Below are 27,612 nucleotides of genomic sequence, written 5' to 3' on the forward strand. Positions count from 1 at the left end.
ACCACAGACTGGGATTCCTAGACAGCAGGAATGAATGTTTTTACTGTCTTGGGGGACAGAAATCTAAGAGCAGAGGTCAGACTTGGTATGGGTTTGTCTTGCTGCTTCTTCCCTTAGCTTCTCGATGACCACTTTCTTTGTCCGTGTGTTCACATAACCCTACACGTTTCCCTAAGAACATCAGTTATATTGAATGGTCCCTGATGAGCAGTCACATGTTTGAACTTCTTTACAGAATTTATCTCAAAGACATTTAGATCCTGAAGTAAGAAGGTCTAGCAGTTCAATATATAAGTCTTGTGGGAATTCACTCCCTTCTAGAACAGTCATGTTCAGTATACTACATTACTATACACCATGCCCTTGTGTCTTCAAATATTCTTTGTCTGCCCAACCCATAACCTCTTAGATTGGTAAGAGTTGCATTGCCACATAAAAGGGTAGTCACTCTGTGTCTTTTTTTTTTCTTTTCACCAGTATTGACATTTTCATTGAAATAGTTTTATTGGAGAAAACGTTCTGTGTATTGAAAATGAATATATCCTGGACTGGCCACATGGCTCAGTGGAAAAAGATGCCTGTCCACAAGCCTGTTGACCTGAGTTCAATCCCCAGGACCCACATGGTAAAAGGAGAGAACTAAGTACCTAACGATTTGTTTTATGACTCGATCCCTATACACCAACATATTTGCACGGACAAATAAATACATACAATTTCTACTAGTGAATATAACCTAATTTAAACTACTGCGCTACAAAGTGTTCTCTTAAAGCAAGCTCTGTATGGTGGAAAGGCTGTATCGTATTGATTGGCAGCACAAAAGTATGTGGTTCTTCCCTGGATCATTTGGTTTCCCTCACCTTGAACAACATCCAGGTGGTTCTTCTTTCACAGTGATGATGGCTTACAGGCCTTAGACCTGTCCTCATTGCCTTTCTTCTAGATATATTAAAAAATGGAAGACAAGTTTTCGAAAATTATCCTATGATACACATGAGCTGAGAAAATTACATAAGAAAGTAATTCCACTTTGCAATACTTCTTTCTCCATTTTCAGGTTAAGCGTGTGTGTGTGTGTGTGTGTGTGTGTGTGTGTGTGTGTGTGTGTGTGTGTACAGAGAGAAAAATCTTGAACACGGACATGAGAACTTTAGCTCTGTGATCTTGGCCAAGTTCTGTAAACCTTCTATACCATTCTGAGGCTTTTCACATTCCTTGATATTTGGTCTGCTTTAACGTGTGGAGAGACTATATACCTGCGCGTACACACCCTCAAGTCATGTGACTTCGGAATGTATTCAGCAATGAGAGGGTAGGTGTGCACTGCTGAGTGGGAAAAGTGCAAAGGTTTAGCTATTCTTCCTTCGTCTCTAGCTTTACTGTGTGGCATCCCCTCAGACTGCATTTCTTGTATAGTCTAATAAGCCAACTCATTCTCCCTATGTTGGCTTTTCCTAGTAAGTTGGGATCTTGAGTCACACAAACTTTATCTCTACTCTTCATACTTCCATATTAAGGGTGATAATGAGTGTGTGTGTGTGTGTGTGTGTGTGTGTGTGTGTGTGTGTGTGTGTGTTGTTTTGCTCATGTGTATGCACATACATGTGGAAGTCAAACATAGATATCAGGGTCTTCTCTATTGCTCTCCAATATTTTTCTTTAGAAAGATTCACTGAATCTGGAGCTCACAAATTTGGCAGACAAGCCCCAGGGATCCCTCTATCTCTAGATCCCTAGTCCTGGAATTACAAGCATGTGTCACCATGCCTGGCTTTTCAAGTGGGTGCTGAGGACACAACTCCGGTAGTCAGGTTTGAACCATTGCAATGACTTCTTGCTAATGTTGTGTGATATTTTCTTTTCGTTTTGACAAATTAAGTTTGCTTGGAGTCAGAGGGTGGAGGTTTGGAGGACTGTAGAGAGAGGGACAGGAAGTGGTAAGGTGGGGCTGAGACAGGATCTTGGCCCTTTTGGACTGGAGGAACGGAAGAGGATGGAAGCAACTGTGGCTGCAATCCTGATTTTCTGATCTTTCAGGTTTTTAGTCCAATATCTGACTCCTGGTTTTTACTGATAAGATTAATTAGATTGATACATCATGCTATAAATTCTATATTAACTTATTGTTGTAATTTGGATCTTGAATGTTCTTCACCTGTGGAAGGCTTGTTCCCTATGCTATATTATTGAGAGGTGGTAGAGTTTCTACAGCTTACTGTTGGGAAGCAGTTATCATTCTATCAAAGAAGTATGCACTGGAAGGGGTAACAGGATACTGACTCAATTCTCGCTTTGCTTCCTGGCTACTGGAGTGGAGCATGTTTCTCCAGCACATGCCTCCAGCATGATTGCTATCTTACCAGATGCTTTCTCTTCCAGCATGATTGCTACCTTACCATATGCTTTCTCCTCCAGCATGATTGCTGTCTTACCAGATGCTTTCTCCTCCAGCATCATTGCTACCTTACTATATGCTTTCTCCTCCAGCATGATTGCTGTCTTACCAGATGCTTTCTCCTCCAGCATGATTGGTGTCTTACCATGTGCTTTCTCCTCCAGCATGATTGCTGTCTTACCATATGCTTTCTCCTCCAGCATGATTGCTGTCTTACCATATGCTTTCTCCTCCAGCATGATTGCTGTCTTACCAGATGCTTTCTCCTCCAGCATCATTGCTACCTTACTATATGCTTTCTCCTCCAGCATGATTGCTGTCTTACCAGATGCTTTCTCCTCCAGCATGATTGGTGTCTTACCATGTGCTTTCTCCTCCAGCATGATTGCTGTCTTACCATATGCTTTCTCCTCCAGCATGATTGCTGTCTTACCATATGCTTTCTCCTCCAGCATGATTGCTACCTTACCATATGCTTTCTCCTCCAGCATGATTGCTGTCTTACCAGATGCTTTCTCCTCCAGCATCATTGCTACCTTACTATATGCTTTCTCCTCCAGCATGATTGCTGTTTTACCATATGCTTTCTCTTCCAGCATGATTGCTACCTTACCAGATGCTTTCTCCTCCAGCATCATTGCTGTCTTACCATATGCTTTCTCCTCCAGCATGATTGCTGTCTTACCATATGCTTTCTCCTCCAGCATGATTGCTACCTTACCATATGCTTTCTCCTCCAGCATGATTGCTGTCTTACCAGATGCTTTCTCCTCCAGCATCATTGCTACCTTACTATATGCTTTCTCCTCCAGCATGATTGCTGTTTTACCATATGCTTTCTCTTCCAGCATGATTGCTACCTTACCAGATGCTTTCTCCTCCAGCATCATTGCTGTCTTACCATATGCTTTCTCCTCCAGCATCGTTGTTGTCTTACCATATGCTTTCTCCTCCAGCATCGTTGCTGTCTTACCATATGTGTTTCACAACAACAAGCCAACTGGCCGTGGTGTGAAGCCATGAGCCAAAATAATTTTTTCCTACTTATAAATTGCTTACTTCTGGATTTTTGTCACCATGATGGAATGTTGAATAGCATACTTACTGCCATCATCCATCCATTCCTAAAGAAAAAGTATCCTCATGATCCTGTTTCAGCTACTGGAATAGTACTGTGTTCTGAAGCATGACTACTACTGACAAATATTATTTATAAAATGAAAACAATAATATAAAGTAGGTTATTTTGTGAGCTAGTAACTGACCTTATGCAAGATGCCCAGAAACTATAAGACATTCTACAGCATGGATCAGGAATGACATTCAAGGATCCTGATTTGAAGGTTTAGTCTTTGCATTCTTGAGTGGTAGTGCAAACACTTAATAGTAGGGTCTAATGGACCATCATAGGTCATTGAGGACATGCTATCAAAGAATGAAGTATGTCTTCATTCTTCCCTCTTCCAGTTGCTGTGAGGTGACCACTTTTCTCTGCCACACATTCACAGCAAGGTGTGCTGCCATGATAGATATCCGAAAGCAATGAGGCTTCCTGATCATGGATGGTCACCTCCAAAACAATGAGCAAAAATAAACCTTACCTTTCATCTTAGTTAGGGTTTCTATTGCTGTGAAGAGGCACCATGGCCACAGCAACTCTTATACAGGAAAGCGTTTAATTGGGATGCCTTGCTTACAGTTTCAGAGGTTCAGTCTATCATCATGGTAGGGAGGATGATGGTGTGCAGGCAGATGCAGTGATGAAGTAGTAGCTGAGAGTCCTTCATCTTGCAGAAAATAAGAAGTCCACTGAGACACTGGGCAGTATCTTGAGCATAGCAAACCTCAAAGCCCACCTCCACAGTGACACACTTCCTTTAAGAAGGCCATATCCACTTTAACAAAGCCACACCTCCTCATAGTGTTACTCCCTATGAGATTATGGGGGCCAATTACATTCAAACTTCCTCACCTTTTGATTAGCTCTTTCTATATAACAAGCTGATCTTGAACTCATGATCTTGTATCTCCCAAGTACTGGGATTATATTTGTTGTAGCCACTGAAACCTGATTTACACAGACATGAAATAAGTACATGACTAATACATTAATCAATCAATCCAAACTCAGAAACTAAAAAAAATATAAAGCATAAAAATATTCTTTATTTGAAGTTTTAAAAATTATAATTCAGGGAACACAGATTCGGAACTCAGTGTTTCAGAGAAATCAGGGAAAATGGGAGCTTATATTAAGCTAACAATCTTGATTTATTATATGGCAATAAAAGATCTATTGTGGTAAAAACTTTTAATGAAAATGAAATAATGTTTGGTTTTTAAATGACAGACCAATAGATGATTCAGAAATAAAATAATTGATAAACAAGAGTCTAACAGCATCTTGATATGTGTCTTACATCTTGAACACAATGTAATTATGTCTTCCTAATGTCTAACAAACTATCATTTGCACCGAAATTCACATTCATGGGCAGAAGCTGGAGTCGGGCGGAGGTTCCACCCTCATGCCCTTCAAATATATTCAAAAGCTCTTTTAACATTTACTTTTAATCGTGATTTGTCCTGTTTGCTTCTTCACACACATGATTGAGCCCCTTGCTAATGGGCCCCTTTGAAGTTATTTCTAAGATTTTCTTGGTATATTAAAGTTCATAAATGTTTAGGCATGAAATAAACCATTTCCAAATCTGGATGTAAGAGACTAGAGAATGCTCCTCAAAATACATTGCTGGCACGGTTTGCACTGGCTATTCTGAGAAACTGCAGACACAGGAGTCTCTCTCTGAAGCTTTCCTTTTGTAGAAGAGATGGATGCCTATGGGGGGAATCTACGGTAGTCAGGAAGCTGTGTCAGAATGAGGGATGCTCTGGGAGTCTATTAGTTACCATCCTCATTCAGCAGACAAATGGTTTGCTTGGTCTCGCAGCTCCAGAGGTGACAGCCTCTCATGGCAGGGATGGCATGGCAGAGCTCATGCAGCAGGAGAGATGCCAGGCTGCTGGAACCAGGGAGACTATAACCCACATGCCTATATTCAGCTACCCACTTCCTCCACCAAGGCACCCTCTTCTTAAGGCTCCATAAGCTCCCAAAATGGTGCCACCAACTGGGGATCGATAGATCAAACACTTCTCCTTGTGGTAGATGGTTCGTATTCAACCCATGGCAGAGAGTTTATATGAACAAGACAACCACTTTATAAATTGTTGGTGGTGGCAGTGGTGGGTTTTGATTTTGAAGCAGGGTGTTACTATAGCCCAGTCTGGCCTTGAACCCACAACGTTGCCCAGAATAGGCTGACCTGAGTGTCATGAAATCCTCCTGCTTCATCTTTGCAAGTGTTGGAATTCTAAGTATGTAGCACCATGCTTGGTTTACGATAATCTTCATCCACCTTGCATGGCCTTCCCGGATTCTGTCTCTATCACCACATGCCACCTCAAAAGACCCATGTCCTTATTTCTTTCCTGGCTCTAACTGCGGTGTGAGCAACTATCATCTGGGTCAGCTTAAATCAGACACACTAGAGGATTAGGTTCTCCTGATTGTTGGGACTATCTTTCCCATGTACTTAATTAAATATAGTCTCCCTCTTGTTGATCTGTCTTTTGTCAATTTAATTTGAAGCCCAGAAAGGTGTAAGTAAGGCATATTTTGCACCTCCTCTCGTAGATAAAACCTGCAGATAGGCAGAAAGAAGACCTAGTCAGCTGGTATTGACTACTGCAATTCCAGGAAAACTAGAGAAGCAGTGGGGGTTAAGTGAGGTCAGTTGCAAAGCTTGGCAGTCTAAGAGGGGATTGTGCCATTGAAATTCCTGTAATAGTTTAATAAGTCAGATCATGTACAAATGACCTTGCCTAGAAATTCTTGGGCAGCTCCTCCTTCAGACCCTTGGTGTGTATTTGTACCTTGGATAAGAAGAAAAGGCATAAAACTTGTATGTAAATCTCATAAATATTTTAAAAATACATGTTAAGGTTATAGAATTATGAAAATATAGGACCATGTAGGCAAAAGAGCCTTGAATGTTAGTTAGAAATGCTATGTAGCTTCTCATTTGGAATAATGACATTTATACTGCATTGGGTGATCATTAAACATAATTTTATAAATAAAATAATGCAAATTATAAGAAAATCTACATTCCTATTTTCTAGCCTCCAGAAACTGTTTAGTGTGTAAGCCTTGTGTCATTTTATAAAAGTAGATATGAATCTGACAACATACTAATGTCTATGCTTATTAATTTGGTCTATTGTTTTTATATTAAAATTACACAGAATTTTTAATGTAAAGTTTAGTTTGATAGTTCTGCTCAAATCCACCATAACCTTTAGCTTGCACTATCATGTTACACTAGTCTCCTTTTCTGTAGAGGATATAATTCAAGATATCCACTGATCCCCAACTTTGGCTCATATCAATCTTGGCATGCATTTTTCTGTAAATATTTATGAAACAGTTTAATATTTAAGTAAAGTACGGTAAATGATTAATAATAATCTTAATGAAATAGAAATAAAATGTTATAATACAAATTATGTAAATAACTCTCTCAAAATATCTCATTGTAGTTTTACCTTTTCACAAAAAGGAAAAACTATTTAGACTCTTTTAAGTGACTGAATTCTCCTCATCATGACTTTTGCTCTTTGTGGCCCTTGTTCACTAAAATTAATAATTCTTGAACACAAGTACTGTGATACCAGGATGGTGTAGATTGACAAGTAGGATACCTACTCAGAGACTAACGGGGAGGTAGCATATACAGTATGGATACATTAGAACAATAAATGACTCACCTCCTATGCAAGACAAAACCATATAGTAATGTATATTACCACAATACTGAGAGCATTTTGCTTAATATTTTCAGATTATAACCTACTATAGGTAATTGAAAACATAGACATCTCAACCATGCTGTTCAAATAGCATTGAAATCCCATCAGAGGAAAACTATTTCTTTATGGTTTGAGAGAATGAAATCTCTGGCCTAGGTGGGAGGGAACATAGCATTCCACTTGGGCAAGTCAATGATTTGACTGGGGTACCATGCCTCAAGAAGACAGGTTCACCTTAAGCCACACTAAAGAGGCAGGAGAAATATTTTTCCTTTAATGAGGTGATGTACTTTTCTTTCCCAGAATCCCAATCCCTTAGTCCTTATAAACTGCCATAAGATTCTGTCAGGTCTGCCTGCCTGGTACAAGTTTCTGTTTTCTTTTCTGTCTCATTCTGACACTGGCCGGGCCCGAGGCTGCTTTTTCTGGTACTTCGGTCTCCCTTTCTCTTTCTCTAAAGCTCCCCGCCTAACCATGTGGCTGTTTGTCTGTCCTGTGGCTGACCTCCAGGCCATCGTGTACCAAATACTAGGGCATTCATTCTTCTTCCTCGCCATCTTTCCCCTCCAGGCTACCAGCATTTAGAGACTGCCTGCTTTGGAGCTTTTCTTTTCTTTTTCTTATAGGTTTCTTTTTTTTTTTTTTTTCTTCTTTTCTGTGTTCTTATTAATGAGAGCAAGAACCTTAAGAGGGAACCCGAATTTCTCGAGGAACATTTGGTAACTGTGACAGAACTCCCCAAACTTTCCAGCAATTGTGGCATAGACACTTTTAAGTGTATGAGAACACTGGCTAGCAATAAACCCTATCTACATACAGTAGAACATATTTTAAAATTAGACCCCCTAACTTTTCAGAATCTCCTCTCCAAGATTGGCCTTGCTGCTTTGTGAATTAAGAAAGCTATTATCAAGGTTGGATAAAGCACAGGGACAAATAGCCAAACGAACGGAAACACATGAAATATGAACCAATGGCTGAGGGGTCACCAACTGGATCAGGCCCTCTGAGTGGGTGAGACAGTTGATTGGCCTGATCTGTTTGGGAGGCATCCAGGCAGTGGCACCGGGTCCTGTGCTCATTGCATGAGTCGGCTGTTTGAAACCTGGGGCCTATGCAGGGTCGCTTGGCTCGGCCTGGGAGGAGGGGACTGGACCTACCTGGACTGAGTCCACCAGGTTGATCTCATCTGTGGGGAAGGCTTTGCCCTGGAGGAGATTGGAATGGGGGGCGGACTTGGGGGGAAGGTGAGGGGGGCGGGAGGGGGGAGAACAAGGGAATCTGTGGCTGATATGTAGAACTTAATTGTATTGCAAAATAAAAATTTAAAAAAAAAAGAAAGCTATTATAGGTTTTCATTTCAAGGTAATACAGTAAACAGGCTGTGATACATTGAGAATGAGCTACAGTCTTCAGTGTACTTATGATTTTCTAGGACATGCGCTAAGTCCTTTATTATTTTTTTTTATTTGACCTTTATAGCCATCCTATGAGGTTGGACTTAACAACACTGCACAGAAGAAAGACTGCTATGGGCTGGAGTGAAGGAAATTGCCCCCAGGCACACACCTACAACCTGTTAGGTCAGTTTGACCACACATAGGAGGTCTCTGTGAATTCAAATCTTCAACACTCTATATTGTCAACAGACATTCTAAAAATAGGATAGATGGATTCTTGGAGATCCTCAAACTCTTCCCAGGTTAGCAAGATGCAAGCATTCCCAACTGGATATCTATGTGATACCAGATTTCAGCCCAAAACAATCAAAGGGAGAGGCAGATTGGAGAATTCCACAGAAATTTGTGAAAATGTGGAACAGTAGCATTCTTCTCAGTTTTTTTTTTTAAATAAAATACAAGTGTTTTCCATAAAGTACACTTATATTAAAATGAAGTAAAGCACCCGGGCAGGCACTCAGGCAGTAGAGCCAGCAGCCTGGCTAATGGGGGCCAGGATGATATCCACGGCACGTGTTGCCACTGAGGGCCATGTGGACATCGACCAGCTGAGGCTATGGTCATATTTGTGTCTTTGTTGCAGCCAAGGGCCATGTGTGGGTCCATGGCCCTACTATAACCAGGGTCTATGGATGTCCATGTCCTGTGTTACCACAGAAGGCCGTGTGGAGGCCTGGAGGCCTTGCTGCTGCCAGAGGCCATACTGATTTTAGTGGCCTGCGGTGCTACCTGAAGCCATGTTGATGTCCAGGTCCCAGAGGCCTCCAAAGGCCTTGTCTGGGCCCACGGTCCTACTGTAGCTGGCAGCCTTGTCTGTAGTCTGTTCTGTCTCAAGAAACGGTGGGATGAAGGCTCATGATCTGTGCTCCCTCTGCCTGTGAAGAGCAAGGAAGCTACTTTTACTGTGATATGTGTTGGTTTTATGCAGTGCTCTTACCCTGTGAGGAAAAGTCATGAAACACAACAAAACCCACTCACAGAGTTTTATTAGGAAGAGGGAGAGGACAGGACAGAATACATGGTCAGGCCTGCTGAAAAGACATGGGCTGAGGAGGGGGAGGGTACATGGGAGCCGCCTTTTAAGGACTACCCTGCACATGTGCACATGGGCCCACGTGGCTACTCCATGCATGCGCATAGATTACGTGATCACGCTGCGTGAAAATTATGTGATCATGCAGCACATGGATTGTGTAGGACGTACAACCTGAAGATGACTAGGACGAAATGACTAAGTGTCTCACCAGGGCATGCGCAATCATGAGGGCATGGCTAGAATTCCTATCAATTTGGATGACAACAGACACACAGTTGAGAGGGAGGCGTATGAAAGGCTTTGTGAAAATCTCCCCCAATGCCCCCCCATAAAAAGTAATAGTATAGGAAGCCAATGAAGACAACTCTTAAGTGTGACAGAGATGCTGAAGTGTAACTCTCCATAATTGATGGCTTCTGATAGGTGTATGGGAGGGAAGGACCCGGTTCTATTTAAGAGGGAAGCTACTGAGAGTTTGATCATGCCCCCAGAGAGTATACAGATAACACAAAGTGGACTTGTTGGGGTTTTTTCCTTTCTTTTTCTTTTTATTTTTTTTTACTTCTTTTTTGGGGGGATCACAAGGAGGTGGACATAGAATAACTGGAAAAGGATTGCAATAGGGGTGCATGAGGTGAAACTCCCAGAGAATCAATAAAATTGTTATGTGGCAAAAGTAAAATGTGGTAAAGCTAGGTGCTATGGCATATGCCTATGATTCTAGTCAGGCAGAGTAGGAAGTTATGGGAAACAAAGGGGACATAGCAAGGGAAAGAGGATTCTCATCCTAGAGTCTCCCCTGTTGAGAATCCTGAATTCTGTAAGAATTAAGAACATGTGTTATGAAAATCCCCTACATGGAAATAATATTAATTATATAAATGATTTTTTCAGCCCCTCACAAGAAGCTGTGTTTAGAGCAAAAGACATGGCTTAATCCTTGTGACCACTACTTCTGCCCTCTCACGTTCTAATCCTATCGAAGACCTCACAAGAACCACTCTTTTATTTCACGATTTACCAAAGAGACGTGAAAAGAGGGTTTCCTATCAGGTTTTGAGTAAGAGCTCAAAAAGAGAACCACCAAAAAAGTTGTTTAGGTGATGACATAGCTTGTTTTCCTGTATCTGTGGCGAAATATCGACATAGGCAACATAAGGGTGAAAATACTCTTTCTGTATCATAGCTCAAAGATGAAGTCTATCATGATGAGGAAGTCGAGACAGCATGAGATTAATGCAGTTGCTTACCTCTCATCTACAGTCTGGAGGCAGAGAGGCAAGAGCCCTTCTTCCATTTATACAGTTCGGGTTCCATCTAGGGAGTGGAACTACCTGCAGTGCAGGGTTCTTCCCACTTCCACTAACACAAGCAAAGACATCTAGGAGAGGATTTTCTCTGAAGTGGCTCCACATTCTGTAAAGCTGAGAACACCAAACATCACAAATGGACACTGCTGTAGCAATTAAGCATGATTCTCTTCTTAAGAAGCCCATACCTACTTCTGCATGATACTAGCCTGCCCATGCATCCTTTTCTTATTAACCATCACAATTATCCATGCTAAAATCTCTTCCTGCTGAACTTAACCCCACTTCAAGCTATCTTCTCATGAAATTCTTCTCTGTGGCAAAGACAAGAGTACCGTCTTTACTTACGGAGAAATCTCTGAAGAAATTGGAGTAGAACACGTTATACTAAAATAGGAGGGGTTTACTGGAGAAAGGTTAAAGACATAAGCATGGATGGAGATGGTGGGGGTATCCAAGGAATTGGTTCCCTGGGGAGATGTAAACAGGATCTGCCCCCTGCTTATAAGGTCCCACTGGCAAACCAAAGTATGAGCCCACTAAAGTTCACCTGGGGAACCAATGAGTCCATTGTGCTTATTTAAAGAGCACTTGTGAGAGGCTGCTCAGTGAACCCAAAGCTATTGTACCAGAAGTTATCACCATGGATGGTGGCTTTCCCATAGCTTCATAGGTGGAGCCCATTCATTTAGTCTTCTTCATCCTACACACTCTATCATCTCCTGAGACTCCACTTGCATATAAGTGACTGCAAGGTACAATAGCTAGTGGCTGGAATCTCAGGTGAGAATCCAAGGACTCTTCCCCACCCTTTTTCTTTGAGGAACCGTCAACAGTCAACAGTCCTATTGAAATGGTCTCTTGTAAACAGGCATAGCTGATCTAAAGATAGCAGCTGCTTTGTTTAGACACACTTGTTCTACACTAGGGGAGTTCAGGCAAGAATGAATGGAAGGCAGATTAACCAAAACTAAGGATTAACTTTAAAAGCCTTCTTGGAAACCCATTGCTTTGTAAGCTAATTTTTAAACTGTAATAAAAATGAGTTCGAACAGGGAGAACCACGCCTGGATAGTGTGCTGGCTAGAGTTATGTCAACTTGATACAAGCTAAAATCATATGAGAACAGGGACCCTCAATTAAAAAAAAAGCCTCCATAAGATGGGGCTGTTGGCAAGCCTGTTGAGCATTTTTAAAATTAGTGATTGATGAGGAAGGATCCAGATCATTGGTGGGTGGTGCCTTCCCTGGGCTGATGGTCTATAAGAAAGCAGGCTGAGCAAGCCACATGGAGCAAGTCAGTAAGCAGCACTCCACCACGGCTTCTATATCAGCTCCTACCTCCAGGATCCTTCCCTGTTTGAGTTCCTGTCCTGAGTTCCTTCAATGATGAACAATGCTGTTGAAGTATAAGTCGAATAAACTCTCTCCTCCCCAACATAATTTTTGGTCATGGTGTTTAATTGCAGTAATAGAAACACTAACTAAGACAGATGGACAGTGCTTTCTCCATAATACATGGATTATTCGGTGAAAATTTCTGCACCAGGCATGGGATATCCCCCTATGAGTTACTGTGAGGTCCCAAAAGCTCCCAAAATAGCATAGACTATTGACATTACTCTTGGTTGTCCACCATATGTAAGGCCGTATTGTTGAAGACATAACACACTTTGGTTTCAGGACAGGGAGAATCAAGCAGGAAATGAACAAGAAACTCCTCATCTATTGTCTACCTTTCATGGTGTTTGATGATGCTAGTGAAGCTGCTTGGGAAGAAAGTCATCAATAGACTTATTCCCAGTGGATCCTGTATGCTGCAATACTGATCTACCAGACAACTTATTTATGCCTATCAATGCACTAGAGGCACAACTGTGATATGAGTAACCACCTACCTTCTAATTGGATTCAAGGACTGTATCACAGGAGGATGTTAGTGTCTAATATTGTAAACCTGGCCCAAAAGCTCATGGCTGGGGAGATCATAGGTCCTGAAGGCAGGGTAGGGTGGTATTGTTGTTTCACTAAATGGAAATATTATTAAACTGCCTTCTAAATACACCCACAGATTAGTGCTGCTCCCAATCTTGGTTAGAGAAACTTCCTTTTGAAGTGGGCAGTGGTCAATGAAAACACTCCTAACAGTTCAAAGTGTTGAGATTAAGTGCTCAATCCTAAGTGGAATACTCAGAGAATATCTTGGAGGAGCAGGCAGAAAAAGCCAGAGGATGGGGAGGATTCAGTGAAATTCTGTCTCCTGGACATGACATGGTCAGTGAAATACTCAATTCACATGAGCTGTGGTTACAAGCCAATTGATAGTCTAGAGGGAGTGGAAAGGGACTCCTGGGGCTCTACTCATAGGTGAACAGCTATTGGCAGCGTATGGTTGCTCAGGGAAGGGGAAACCATTTTTGTTTAGAGGAATGATTACTCATACTCTAATGAATGGCCCGACTTAGATGTTCATGAAAGCCCTGATTGGATTCAGTGAGTTAATTTTATAAAGGGGGAGAGTGACTGGAGAGATGGCTCAGGGGTTAAGAGCACTACCTGCCCTTCCAGAGGTCCTGTGTTCAATTCCCAGCAATCACATGGTGACTCACAACCATCTATCTATAATAAAATATGATACCCTCTTCTGATATGCAAGCATACTTGCATGAAGAACACTGTATATGCGATAAATAAATCTGAGAGAGAGAGAGAGAGAGAGAGAGAGAGAGAGAGAGAGAGAGAGAGAGAGAGAGAGATCTAAGAGAGCAAGACTTAGGAGGTCATAAGGAAGTGAGAAGGGAACTGAAATTGGATATGACCCACATTCATTGTCTATGTGTGTGAAGTTGTGAAAGAATACATAAAAGACATTCTGAAAGAAGTTGTATCAAATATTTTCCTTATTCTTATTTGCATCAACCAGAAAGTAGTTGGACTCTAGGCTTAAGGACAGTCTTGTAGGTCTAGAAAAGTGGAGACTTTGAAATGGATCCACAGAAAAATGAATAGAGAATGAATGTTACTCTGCTTTTTCTACTGTTGAAAGGATCAAAGATGAACTATTAGCAAATATTCTGCAAGTGAGAGGACAAATTAAATGTATGATGTTATTTTAAGTTGTCACACTCACAGTACTCAAATTATGGAAGTTAGGAGTTAACTCTGACAAGTAATCAGCATATTGCTTGATAAATAATAAGACAGTTATGGTTAATACATATAATAAAAATGCATTTGTTAGAACTGTATTACTCTAATGTAACAACTGAACAATTTCACATTGCCATTCTGTACCATATAAAATTCACTTGAACGTAGAGTGTAACTTATTTCACTGTCTCTAACCAAGCTAGGAGAAAAGGTGGAACATACTCTATCTCTGTCCTACAAACATGAATATCTAGTCTTAACAGTAGCTGAATGACTTGTCAACACCACACAGCAAACGTATAGTCATGTTAAAACTTATACCTATCATAATGCTTCAGTAAATACTTACTGAATAAGAAAATAAGTATTCCAAATGTAATGTCTAGAGTTGGCATAGGCTGACTTAAGGGGGAGCATAGGTTTTCCAACAGTATCTCACCTGCAATGACTATTTGAAAGAAAATTGAACAGACATGTTGTAGTATTGATTTAGAATTTGTTTATGCAGAGCAGTACATAGCAAGATGATATACATTCTTCCACTAAAGTTTTCTATTCTCTCTCCTATTGGATCTTCAAATGTTTTTTTTTCTTTTTTCTTTTTTTTCAAATGTGTTTTACATTTTCAATATTTTATTTAAGAATATAAATGTCTATACATATATTATATGACAACAATTAAGGCAAGAAGAGGCCATGAATTTGAAAGAGTACGAGGAAGAATATATGAGAGGATTTAGAGGAAGGGAAAGGAAGGGGGAAATAATGCAATATAATCCCAATAAATAATTGATAATATCTCTGTTTCTGTCTTTTTTTCCTCTGAAGGTGATTTTACATTTGTGCAGGAGTCCACAGAGGTGAGAAGAGGGAGTCACATCATCTGGTGATTGATTTACACATGGTCGGCTGTTGTGAGCTGCTGTCCGGTATGGGTGTTGGGAACTAAAACCAGTCCTCTGGAAGAGCAGCAAGTGCTCTTAACCACGGAGTCATCTCTCCAGCCACTGTGTTTTCTGTTTTCAAAGAGCAGATAATGAAATGCTAACTTTTTCCCACATGGAATGCCATAATTAACTCCCCAACCTAGACAAATACGAATTATCTTCACTAGTACTTCAAACAAATAATAATTCGACAAAAACAAAAGGAAACCCTATCCACTTGTACATATGGCAAGGTTGGCACCTCTAATTTCAGTACCATGGACAAAGTCTAAAAACTCCCCCCAAGAGCTCTAAAGGGAACTCTGCTGTAGAATCAATGCTGTAAAGTACGCTGAGGCGGCCGTGAGGAAGCAGGAGGGCACGACTCTGCCAGGAGTGCAGTTTTTTCTTTCAGCAGGATTCTTGTCCTGGCAGTTCAGGACTAAGGGCAACAGAATGCACGGTGTAAGTTGTTTACAAATTCCCAGAAGCAGGAGACACGGACTCAATCAGGTTTGGGGTCGAGAGAGAGCAAGATTTCACAGAAGGAAGACATCTGACATGGGCTTTGGTAAAGAAGGAATGAACTAATCCAGTTGATGGTACAAGCCTCAGGGCACAGCCTGCTCGGTGAAAGTGTTAACGTTTTTATGTTTCCTTTGTCTTTTCTTTGGAGAAACTAAAAGGCAATAGCATTGTCCTTTTTTTAAACTGAATTACATCCATGTGTTGAGCAGGAAGCCGTTTGCTGCAGCCTTTCCGATACTCAGGCTAGGGAATGGGTTTTCTTTTTCCCTGCTTCCATGTTAAAGGCAGTCTGGAGAATGGCGGCCACACTTCATTAACATTGCATACCCCTCACTCTGTTAGGATGGTAGTATGCACAGTCACGGATACCAATGTGGTTTCTATGAAGCCGCAATGTCTCCAGAAACATTTTCCACCTTTTTCTTTGTATATAATCATTGCTAAAATAGATCCTATACTTAGACTAAAAAAAATTACTTTGATGTTCTTGCTTTCTCTGTCTTTGACATCCTTCCCAAAATTCATATCTACTATACAATTTATGTCCACAATACCCCAAATTTAGCCTAGTTCTGAAAGATGACAACATTCTGTAGTGCCTGTGTCAAGGATAATGTTTGGTTAATGGTGGCAGTCCAATATCCGAATCCCAAGTTTGGGTAACTGATCATTATCTGACGCGTGGTGACAGACAAGGCTCTACTTACTGCCTTGGAAAACAAAAATGCCAAGTGCTTGCTCTCTGAGAATCCTGCATGAATTCCACTAATCAGTTGCTCTTCTGAATGTACTGAATCTACAGCCTGTGAGGCAAAGACAGATTATTTTAGTTTCATTATAGAAGTGGGAATAGTAGGGAGTAAGAATGCCGTAGTAATGAGGGAATGAAGATTTCCAGTGTGGTCTCCTTCATCTAGACAGAGATGCAGTAACACAGGGCACTGGTGAGTGACAGTTAACTATCTCTTTGGCTGGAGTTCTAAGTTCTCACCTGCTTTCCCTTTATTTTTTTTCCTCTGTCAGCTACCAACATACTTTCTCAATTACAACTGATTTCTGTTGTTTATAGCAATGAAGCCAAGATTTCCTAAGGATTAGAATATATACTACAATTATTTCTTTAGTGCCTGCAATATTAACAGTTTCTATGGAAAATTCACTCTAAGAATTTCCAGAGTAACAGGTAATGGCCCCCAAATGAAGACTATCTTTATAATGCTTTATGAAGGAAGATAGATTAATTTTGAACGGGTCACATGGACTCCATGATGGTGTCTTGACTTTGAACTTGATGGGATATAGGACCATCTGGGAGACTCACATTTGGGCATATATATGAGATTATTTCTAAAGACATCAAATTGAGGATAGAAGAAAACCTACCTTGCACGTGAGTGGCACATGCTATGGACTGAGGTTCCAGACTGAATGAAAAAGAGAAAGGAAGTAAAGGACCAACCTTCATCCCTGCTTCCTGGCTGCAGATGCAATGTGACCAGCTGTTTCATGGTCTTGGTTCCACAGCTAGTCACTCTTACTGCCATCCCTTCTCTTGACAGAAAATACTCTCCAACTCCCAGCCCATATACACCCTTCTTCCCTTAGGTCACTTTATTTGGTATTTTGTCATAGCAATAAGAAGAATAACTAACACAAAAGTACCCTTTCACTAGACTATTCAATGGTACTGTCACTTATAAGGAAAATATGGCTGGGTAGTTAATACAACTTCTTCCTATTTAGAATAAGCTAGAGAAGGAAGTTTAATAGCAAAAAGGCTTAAATACAAAAAAGACAGCATTACAAAAGGAACTTCATTCATTCACTTACTCAATGAACATAAACAGAAGGAACAGGAGGCCAGATGTCAAGCTGTGCATAATGTAGGTTGACTTTGACATGGAAAACAATCTAAGTTATAGCACTGGCCCAAAGAATAAAGTAGTAGGGTGCCGAAGCTTCAAAGATGATCTATACATCCCCTAAACACACGCATCCTCAAAGAAAAACATGCTGATGGAAGAAAAGGAGAGGAGAAAAACATACATCCCTAAGTCGTAAACTCTCAACTTTGGGTTTTGATAGTTTAGCTTGGTGGGCAACTAGACTGTTATTAATTTATCTTTCTGCCCTGTTAAGAAATTGGCAAGATTATCATGTTGTTGGCCGTTATTGTAACTGGCCCAACAAAATTAAAGCAGACATGAGTTGGAACGCTCCTATAATCTCTTTATGTTGAAATTTACTCCCAAACCCTTTCTACACAGCGGTGTGAGCAGATAGGAGGGAGAAGTCGATGCCACCATACCAACCTGTCAGTGGAAGCATGGCATCTTCTCCCAGTGTGAGCTTCTCTAGTAGACGATGGAGGTTATTCTTTCATGTGCACATCACTTACAAGAAGTCAGCAAGGGCCAAATGGGAGTTAACTTTCTACACGTTCATTGCTTTAGCTGGAACCCAGGCATCGTCATTTACTGCAGATTGGGCTCCATCATCGGTGTGATTATTTAAACTATATTTACTTAAGATTTATTTTAAAATGTTTAGATAAATTATATAAAGAAACAAATTTTGAAAATTCAAAAGGATGAAAATATTCTCTCATCCTACCCTGTTTCTTTCTTAGGGGCAATGATAACAAGTTCCTTTCCTTCCTATTTGTAATGTTGTACTCCAATTGTATATAAGGCTATAGTGTCTAGAAGAAAAATATGGCCTCTTGTACATTTTATCCTTCTCTTCATTTAATAGTCATATTGTATGTAGTATATATTGCATGTTGTGTATAAATGATACATGTACATTAGAATAATTTCTTTAATTAAAGAGGATATAAGAATAAAAATATATCTTTTATCCAATCCCCCCATTTTTCTCCAAAAGATAATGTCATACATTTCTAAGTATGAAACAAATGGGGTCATTTTATATTCATAAAAACACTCAAAATATGTTCACAAGTTGAAGACACTAGTCAAAATATTTGCAGCATGTATTTAGCTCTTTCAGTATCCCACAGAGGTAGTCTTGTGCTATGATCTCTTTGCTTTCAGAATATTCCATTCCAGCTGCATTCTCTTTATCTTGACCCACCAACACAATTTGTATCACAATTTAGAAATTTTTCAATTAAAATGCACAGTTCTTATGAGTTGCAACTAATACATGGGAACTTTGATCATAAAAGAAACAAATCTAAGGAGCTGGGAAGTAACCCTTCCTCAGAAAACTTTAATCTTCTTACTTACTATGTCTTTAGAGTCTGCCAGACATACACTTAACAGAATCACTAAACACTCCATTTGCAAATGTTGGTACTCTGAAGATTCTGAACTGTATGCCTGTTTATAGTAAAACATTAATATGTTTTGTAAGATAAGCAGAAGGAAACAGAAAGCAATTATAACTCATGGCTAACAATTCAAATTTGACGAGGATGATATTTTCCCCTGGTGAATTTTATTTTGTTGAAGAACATGGAACTAAGAAAAGATTAGAGTCATTTTAATATTTCCACTATTTTTACTGCCTTTGAACTAGGACAAAAAATAAATCTAAAAATGATTTTACATCGAACAGACTAAAAATGATTGGACACCCACCTACTTCCATACAATTTGGCACATGCACACATCAAAGCTTCGTGTCTGAGAATCACCAAATTGTAGTTTAAAAATATGACAAAAGGAAACTAGTTTTACACTTCACTACTTTACTTTAGATAGAATTTGCTCAGCAAAAGTACCTTAGTGTTTAAATATTAATCAACGTATTTAAATATTAAATAGAAAAGCTCTTTGATGCTATGCATAAACTAAAACAACTTGGCATGGGTTTCTGAGTTTCAGTGTTTCAATGTTACTATTCTCTCCTTTAGAAACAACAGAGAAAAATAAAACAAAAATTAGTGACAAAACCTCCACTTAGGGAGGACCATAAAGCTAGAAATAGAGTATACATATTGTATTTGAGAACTAAAAGTGCAGGAAATTTGATGTAGTCTTATGTCCGTGCTCAAATCAATAAAAGCTCAGTAGTGTGATTGCTCAGGTTTGAGCTAATAGCTGTAAAATGAAAGTAAGCTGTTCATAGACGGAAAACGCTGCCTTCTCTTTGGGGAAGTGATGGTTGTTATTGTCTGTGTAATGCTTTGTTCTTTACTAAAAAGAGTGCATTTAAAAACTATATTCATTGTGTTTGCAAAGGTTAGTGTTTATCTTCTATGTTTTGGACAAAATACCAAGCTAATGGCTGCTCACATTTCCATGCCCTATTTTTTTTGTAAATGAACTCTATTCTTACAGTGATAAAAATACTTCCAATTCTTTTTGATATAGAATGTGTCTCCATCCAGTGCCCAAAATTTAATGACAACATGAGTCATGCTATTTGTGTGCATGTGGCTTCAGGTCTGACCACTATACACTGAACAACAAGTGTGGTGGCTTGTAGTGGGTAGCCATTCCAGCTTTGGTCTGGAAGTTCCAACCCCCACTGAGGAATCGGTAACTATCACGCCTACAAGGCAGGGCCAAGAGAGGGCCCTGAAGACCCGAGAGTTCTCCAGAGAACACCACCGGACTGCTCTGTGTCTTTACCAGAACCCACAACCTACCTATCCCTTCATTTGTAAGTTACACCACTAAATAAATCTCCCTTTTAACTACGTGGAGTGGCCTTAATAATTTCACCAATAGTGGCTCATCCCTGGGACAGGCTAACTGACATTCTTCCGGCAGTCATTTCTTGCCTTTACGTCTTCGCAAGTATTTGCTGTAGTAACTGAAAGTTGATTGACAAGTGGCATATTCACTCAGCCTTTGGCCAGAAAGAGAAAGGATTTTGTTTTTGCTTCTATAAAAACTATTAAATACCACTGTGAGAGAAAAATGTGACACTATGAAGGAACATATTTTTTGAAGAATTTACATCTGTCCCCTTTCCTGACTGGAAATGACCTGATTTTGTTTGACAGGGCCTTATGAATGTGGTTGGATATGGCAGACAATAAAACCTACTAGGAGATTTTTTTTTTAATTCCAAAGTTTATTTCTTGTATACATTATACATTTAGAATTGGAATTGCTATGAATTGGTTAAATATGATATGAAGAAAAGACAAGAATAAATAGAGAGACAGAAAGAGGAGAGAAAAACTATTTATTTATTTGGGAAGAAAGTGAGAACTGCTTGGTGTAAATAGGATTTTACATAAATCTCTGTGGGTAATATGCTATATGATTCCCCCCCCCCCTGCCATTTAGACATCTGCAGTAAATCATGGGATTCTTGTTACTGCTTGATGGAGTTTTGTGTTTAGTATGCTGTTAAGAGACTCCACAAAGTACTTGACACAACTTCCCAAGGAAGTAGGGAGCCATGGCTCAGCTTGACCCAGAAGCTTCCAAAAATAAGTTTCTTAAGGAGGAATGATTTACTGTTAATCCCCAAATCACTTTTCATCCCACATGAACTGAGTAGACACAAGGTAATTAAAATCACTTTTGAGGTCGTGGTACCTGACTGGGGTGCTCACTGCTACTTGGACTCCAAAGCAACATCAGTTAGCTTTCTTTCTCATTCCGCCTGTATAGATGCTAGTTCCATACGTGAGTTGTTTAGACAACCATCAGGTGACTGAGGGATACTTTGAAAATAAATTTCCTACTTCTTCAGGAGCTGTCATACTCATCTATACTAATAACTGTTCAGAATAAAGGCGATTAGAGATACAGGTTCACATTTCCCCTAGTCAGGAAAGTTCTCATTTCTTAACTGACTCTGTGCTTAGAATATCAGACATTAGATGTAAGACAACTGATGAAGCAATCACACAGGGAGAAAGATTGGCAGGGGAGTTCAGCTCAGCTACTGGGCAGAACACGCCTTTGAGGTTCCTTTTAATTTCATCTCTTTAGTGAAAAGTGAACAAGTAAGGTTTAGTGTTTGTTATTTCCGTTTCTGACAGGTCCATAAAAAGAATCATTGGTGTGTGTGTTCAGTAAAGACATGAGCCGATACAATGGACCACAACCCAGAATTGTAAGCAAAGCTTTTCAAATGCATTATCAACCCTCAAATCACCAGTTAACTTTAAAGAAGGAACTGGATTTTGCCCAAGTAGGTGCAGCGTGGAGGCAGATGCCCTCTGTGTCTCACAGGGTGATGAGGCTTATAGTCCTGCAAGCCCATCCAATCCACTTGGATTGGGAAAACTTGGGGAGTCAAATGACATGAGCGTAAGCTCTAGTTCTGCATTTGATCATATCATGTGTCTTGAATAACACAGTATCTCTAGAGCAGTCTCCAGCGTGTAGAATGTCAATGATGGTATGGCGGGCATGCATGGCTTAGAAGAATTAGTAGAATTGGTAGGTAATAGCATGGAAAAGAATGTCTAGCTCGTGGTGATTGCACAGTAAATATTTGCTGAATTAAATACTCAGAAATAGGAGTAAAAGAAGAGATCCTTTGGTTATCAACTCACTCTGATGTCTGCCCAAAGGATCCACCTGCAATTTTAACTTATCACTAGTTGACTTTGAGACAACCCTGTAGAATCCTAATAAAAGCTAAAAGCAACAAAGAATGTTTCTACAGAAGATAATGAAGAGTCCTAAGAGCTTTTGTTTTGTTTTGTTTTGTTTTTTATCTGCAGGCAAAGAACATCAGATAGAGGTTTTGGAGTTTTTTTTGTTTTTTGTTTTTTAGTTTTGTTTTTTGTTCATTTGTTTGTTTTAGAATCACTTAGAGCATATAGATAAAAAATATCAAATAGAATTCAAAAGACTATGGATGGAGAAGTAAAGAATTCAGAAATTATTATACTAGGACAGAAAGAAATAAAATGGAAGGGAGATAATGAATGTACAATAGTGGAGGCTTGCTCGGTAAGTTGTTTTCATTACTCACAGCTGAAGTTTAGGGAGGAGTCTGAGTAATGCTCCTGTATTTCTATAGTAGGTAAAAAAAGACACCTCTTGAAGATCATTTTCATAGAAAGTAAAGCAGAAGGAATAAGTAACAAAGACTACAAGCAAAAGAGAATGAACTAATGTGGTAGGTCTACTTTTGGACATGTTGGCTGTAGAGGTAGAGAACTGTAGACAATAAGAGAGTTACCTTGAGAGCTTGAGACGCAGCTCTCACAGGTGTTTGAAAGCTAGAGTGTTTGTGTGTTTCCCCTACGAAAGGGAATGAAAACATTCAGGGAGGAGCATGCTTTGCAAGAGCTAACCCAAGCTAGAGGCTGCGAAGAGGCTGCTGAAGAAGCAAAGAGAGAATTAGGAACGACAGAGGCAAAGCCGAGGCTGTGGACCAGATCGCCTCAACTGTGAGCCAGTGGCCTCCAGGACACCACGTTCCACAAACAGCTCCTCTCCTGCAAACCAGTCCTTCCGCCATGACTCACTGTCTTTGTCAACACCACATAGTTCTTCTAATCTCTGGACCAAAGTCTGCGCCTTGTCTTGACTCATCTTGTTTTGAGTCTTAAGACACTAAGATTTCCCTCCTGTTCTTTGGTATTTATTTTTCTTCTCTCCATTTGGCCAGTTTCAAATAGTCCCAGCTGACACATTTTTCTCTAAGATCAACTTCCTGATGCCCGTTCCCCACTATGCCGTATGTATTTGCTTCAATAGGTGACAACATACCTTTAACACGGAAAATACATTTTGTTTAGGAAGATAAACATCTATAGCCATTTGAACGATGTCTATGTGATTGAGGATGAAAAAATGCCCAAGAATAACAGACCCACATTTATGATGAAGATCACTTCTGCTAAAGGACAAACAGTGGCAATCACAGAAGGAACTGCAAAATATTTTCAATATATTCAAAAATGCTTACTTTTTAAATTGGGGAACAACAGCCCTTGTGTTTCTGGATATTTAAATAAAATAAAATCTGTATCAGATATACTTCATACTAACAATATCCTGAAATCCAAATGTTCAAGGTCTTTTCACTTGGACCTTGATCTCTTTCTCATCTTCTTACCCATCAGCCCTAATCGTGTCCACTTCTGGGTCTCTGTTTACAATGTCCACAAAGGTCTTTGGCAAGAATGTGTGTTTGCCTTTCTTTCATCATAGTGTTGTTCGGCTAGGAATGCATCTCTGTTCAGTCAGGTTTTCCTCTCCAAATATTTTCCAAGCCTTTCAGCTCATGGAACATCATTGCTTGTTTTTATTGGATATGATATGATCTCTCTGTCCTCTGAACTCTCATTCGTGTGTGTGTGTGTGTGTGTGTGTGTGTGTGTGTGTGTGTGACATTCTTGTCTATCTCTTCAAAATTTATTGGCGGGATATTGTTCTTGGTATGTAGTTCAGTGGTTCTAGCCTTGCTTTCAGTTAAAATTAGCTGAGAAAACTTTTAAAGATGTAGGGGTCTTGGCCCTGACTCAGATGGCTTCACTGGCAGAATTTTATACAGTTTTCAAGGTGACCCCAATATGACAGGTACAGTTTGATGACACTAGATTGGCAGGTACCACTTCTTATTCATGTCTACAGTAGTATAAAATTTCACATTCATGATATGGTAGTGATAAGCTGGAAAAATATGTGATTAGGTGCCTAAATACCAATTAGCTTAAATGTCAATAAGTAGAAACTGATGATCTCTTGTTCCAATAGCATATTACTACAAAAGAGCCACTTAGCAGTAACTTGACCTTCAATAGCTCAGTGCCATGAATATTTGGAAGCAAGTTACCTAAATGTTCAAACACGAACAGCTGAGCTGAAATAGACACTGCCAGGAGTGACACAAAATCCTAGAGTCCAAGGAGGAAAGGCCGTAGCTAGAGCTCTTCATTCCAATGCTTGACAACTGATCCCAACCCCAGAAAAGACTGAAGCAGTCATAGATCTGGGCAAAGCACACAGCACAAAGAATATGGAGCATTCGTTAAAGTAAAACACTACAAAATATTTAAAAATTATTTTCCAAGTCTATGTGAATACTGGGGAAATTACACAATTTATCTTTGTGTGTGTCTCTCTCTGTCTCTATGTCTCTGTGTGTCTGTCTCTCTGTCTCTGTCTGTCTGTCTGTCTCTGTCTGTCTCTCTCTCTTTCTCTGTGTGTATGCATATGTGCACTTGTATATGTGGGTGCATTTTTCCATGTGGGCATATGGAGACCAGAAGTTGACATTAGATATATTTCTCAATCATTTCTCTACTTATTTTTTGAAATATTTTTGAATACTTTTCTCACTGAAGCTGGGTTCTCAACATTTTGGCTAGACTGGCTGGTCAGAAAACTCCAAGGATTTGCCTGTCTCTGGTCCTCAGCACTGGCTTGTAGGTGAACAGTGTCACATCTGGCTTTACATGTTCACTGGGGATCCAGATTTGAGTCCTCAAGCTTGTGTAGAACTCTTCCCACTGAGCAGGCTTCCAAGCTCATCTTACTAATTACCCTAATTAAATAATTATATAGGATTTGTATGTTGTATGGCCTTAAAACTAGGATCCAGTGATTTTGGTAAGCAACATTTCTATAGGGAAGGAGAGAGAGAGAATGAATGAGAGAGAGTCAATGCTATTTTTCAAAAAGGAAATAAGTAGGCAACCTTTAACATCTCTTCTAGCCATTGATTCTTTAATTAAATTATGACTATTGATCTATCTTCAAGCTCGTTGAGTCTTTCCATAGATGTTGGATCTATTAAGTCCAATTTCTTCATCCATTATTTCTTTTAATGTTGATTCCATTCTTGATATTTCATTTTGATGCCTTCTTAGATTTCCCATCATTCTGCTTATATGACTAGCTTATCCTTGATTACCTAATTTTTTCTATCACAACCTTCAGCACATTATTCCCAATTAAAATTTTGATCTAATAGTATCAAAGTAATTGCCATATCTGATCCTGGTCCTAATGCTTCTTTGTCTCTTCAGACTGTCTTTTCTTAACTTTTAGCAGGCCTTGTAGGTTTTTGTTGTTGTTGAAAGATGGACATGATATATATAAAGGGTAGGAATTGATTTAAAATAGACTTGGAGTATGGGAACTTAGGTTAATCTGATTGTATTGTATGCTGTGGCTATGAGTGCCAGAAATTTCAAATTTCTGGAATAACTTGTTTCTCTTTTCCCTAGAACTTCCCTAAGCATACTTTCTTAGGCAGTTGGCTCCTTCTAACTCTTGTAGTTGTAATTCAGTATAGTACTTAAAATGGTGATTGGTGTGATATGGTAGGCAGGGGGGAATTCTGTAACACTCTCATTAAACTTCTTGTTTAAGTGGTGTCTTAGTTCTGTTTCTACTGCTGTGACATAATGCCACAACCAAGACAACTTACATAAGAAAGAGGATAACTGGGCCTATTGTTTCAGAGGGTTCGAGTCTTTGATGGTGGGGCAAAGGGATGGAGACTAGAGAAGCAGCTGAGAGCTCTCCTTTTGCCTCTTGATTCACAAGCAGAAGGCAAAGAGAACACTGGGGAGCCACAAGTTTTTGGAAACCTCAAAACCCACCCCCAGTGACACATCTCCTTCAACAAAGCCACCCCTCCTAATCTTTCCCAAACAGATCCACCAACTGAAGACCAAATATTCAAACATATGAGTCTATGGTGGGGGGCATTCTCATTCAGAATGCTATCGGTGGACTTTTAGACTGTGGCCTTCACTGGTAATTCTCCAGTGCTACAGACTCTTCTAGTCACAGCCTTCCATTTCCTTCTTGGGCACTGACTTGTTTCCCATCATCACTGAAGGTATAACCATGTAGCTCCTGTCCCCTAATGATATCTCCTCTTTTGGAGCACAGGGAACCTAACAGATGGAACCTGGAGAAAGTATGATATATAAAGTCTATAAAACGTCACCAAACATTGCAACATCCAGGAATTTCTTATCAGCCTTCAGCCACCTATCAATAGTACCATTTAAGAGTGTCAAACCATATGTGTGTGTGTGTGTGTGTGTGTGTGTGTGTGTGTGTGTGTGTGTGTGTGTAACTTTAAAATGGTTCTTGGAGAACTTTGTTTTGATCATATTCATTCTCCCGACTCCTGTCAGAGCCACAATCTATTCCCTATACTTCTAAATGTATGTCTTCTTTTTCTGTCTGTCTTATTTTAATCTTTCAAGTCCATCTTGTGTTGCTCATATAGTTTTATACATGTGGCCTTCCATGGAGTGTGGTCAGCATTACAGGGATACATTCTTAAAGAAAACTGACTCTCCCAGCATGGAGACAGGAGACTCCACCACTACCCCAGGAACTATTGACTGCTGAAATTTTGTCTGGTTTAAACTTGTACAAGTGTTCCAGCACCATCACAAACCCTATGAATTGATATGTGTAGCTGCCCTGCTGTGTCTGGAGGAAATGGATTTTTTGTTTGTTCTTCATAATCATTCCCTAACTCTTGCTTTTACAATATTTCTGTACCTTCTTTTACAATGATCCTTGAGCATTTGGAGGAGGGATGTGATAAAGATGTCTCATTTAGGGCTGAACATTCTCTAATCTCTTGTCCTCTGCACCCTGCCTTGTGGTGGATCTCTGTGTTAATCACTATCTACAGCAAGTAAAAGTGTCTCTGATGAGGGCTGAGAAATTCATTAATCTGTGGCTATCATGATAAACCATTAGGAGTTAGTTTATTAGTACATCCATTTAGCAGAATAATAAGTAGTAGATTCTCCCATATGGTCTATGGCCTGTCTAAACAGAGGTTGTTGGTCATGGTAATGGCGGAAGGTATGGATTTTATTCTTATGGAGTGGGTCTCAAATCCAATCAGAAAATGGTTGGTTACTCCCATAGAGTTCATGCCATTATTGCACCAATGGGTTCACCCTGTCAGGACAGACATTATTGTAGCTTGCAGGGTTCGTTGCTGGGTAAGGCTGATAATTACTTTTCTCCTAACACATCTATGCAAGTTAACTACCAAA

This window comes from Peromyscus eremicus, chromosome 12 (genome assembly GCF_949786415.1).
Source record: "Peromyscus eremicus chromosome 12, PerEre_H2_v1, whole genome shotgun sequence".
Taxonomy (NCBI): domain Eukaryota; kingdom Metazoa; phylum Chordata; class Mammalia; order Rodentia; family Cricetidae; genus Peromyscus; species Peromyscus eremicus.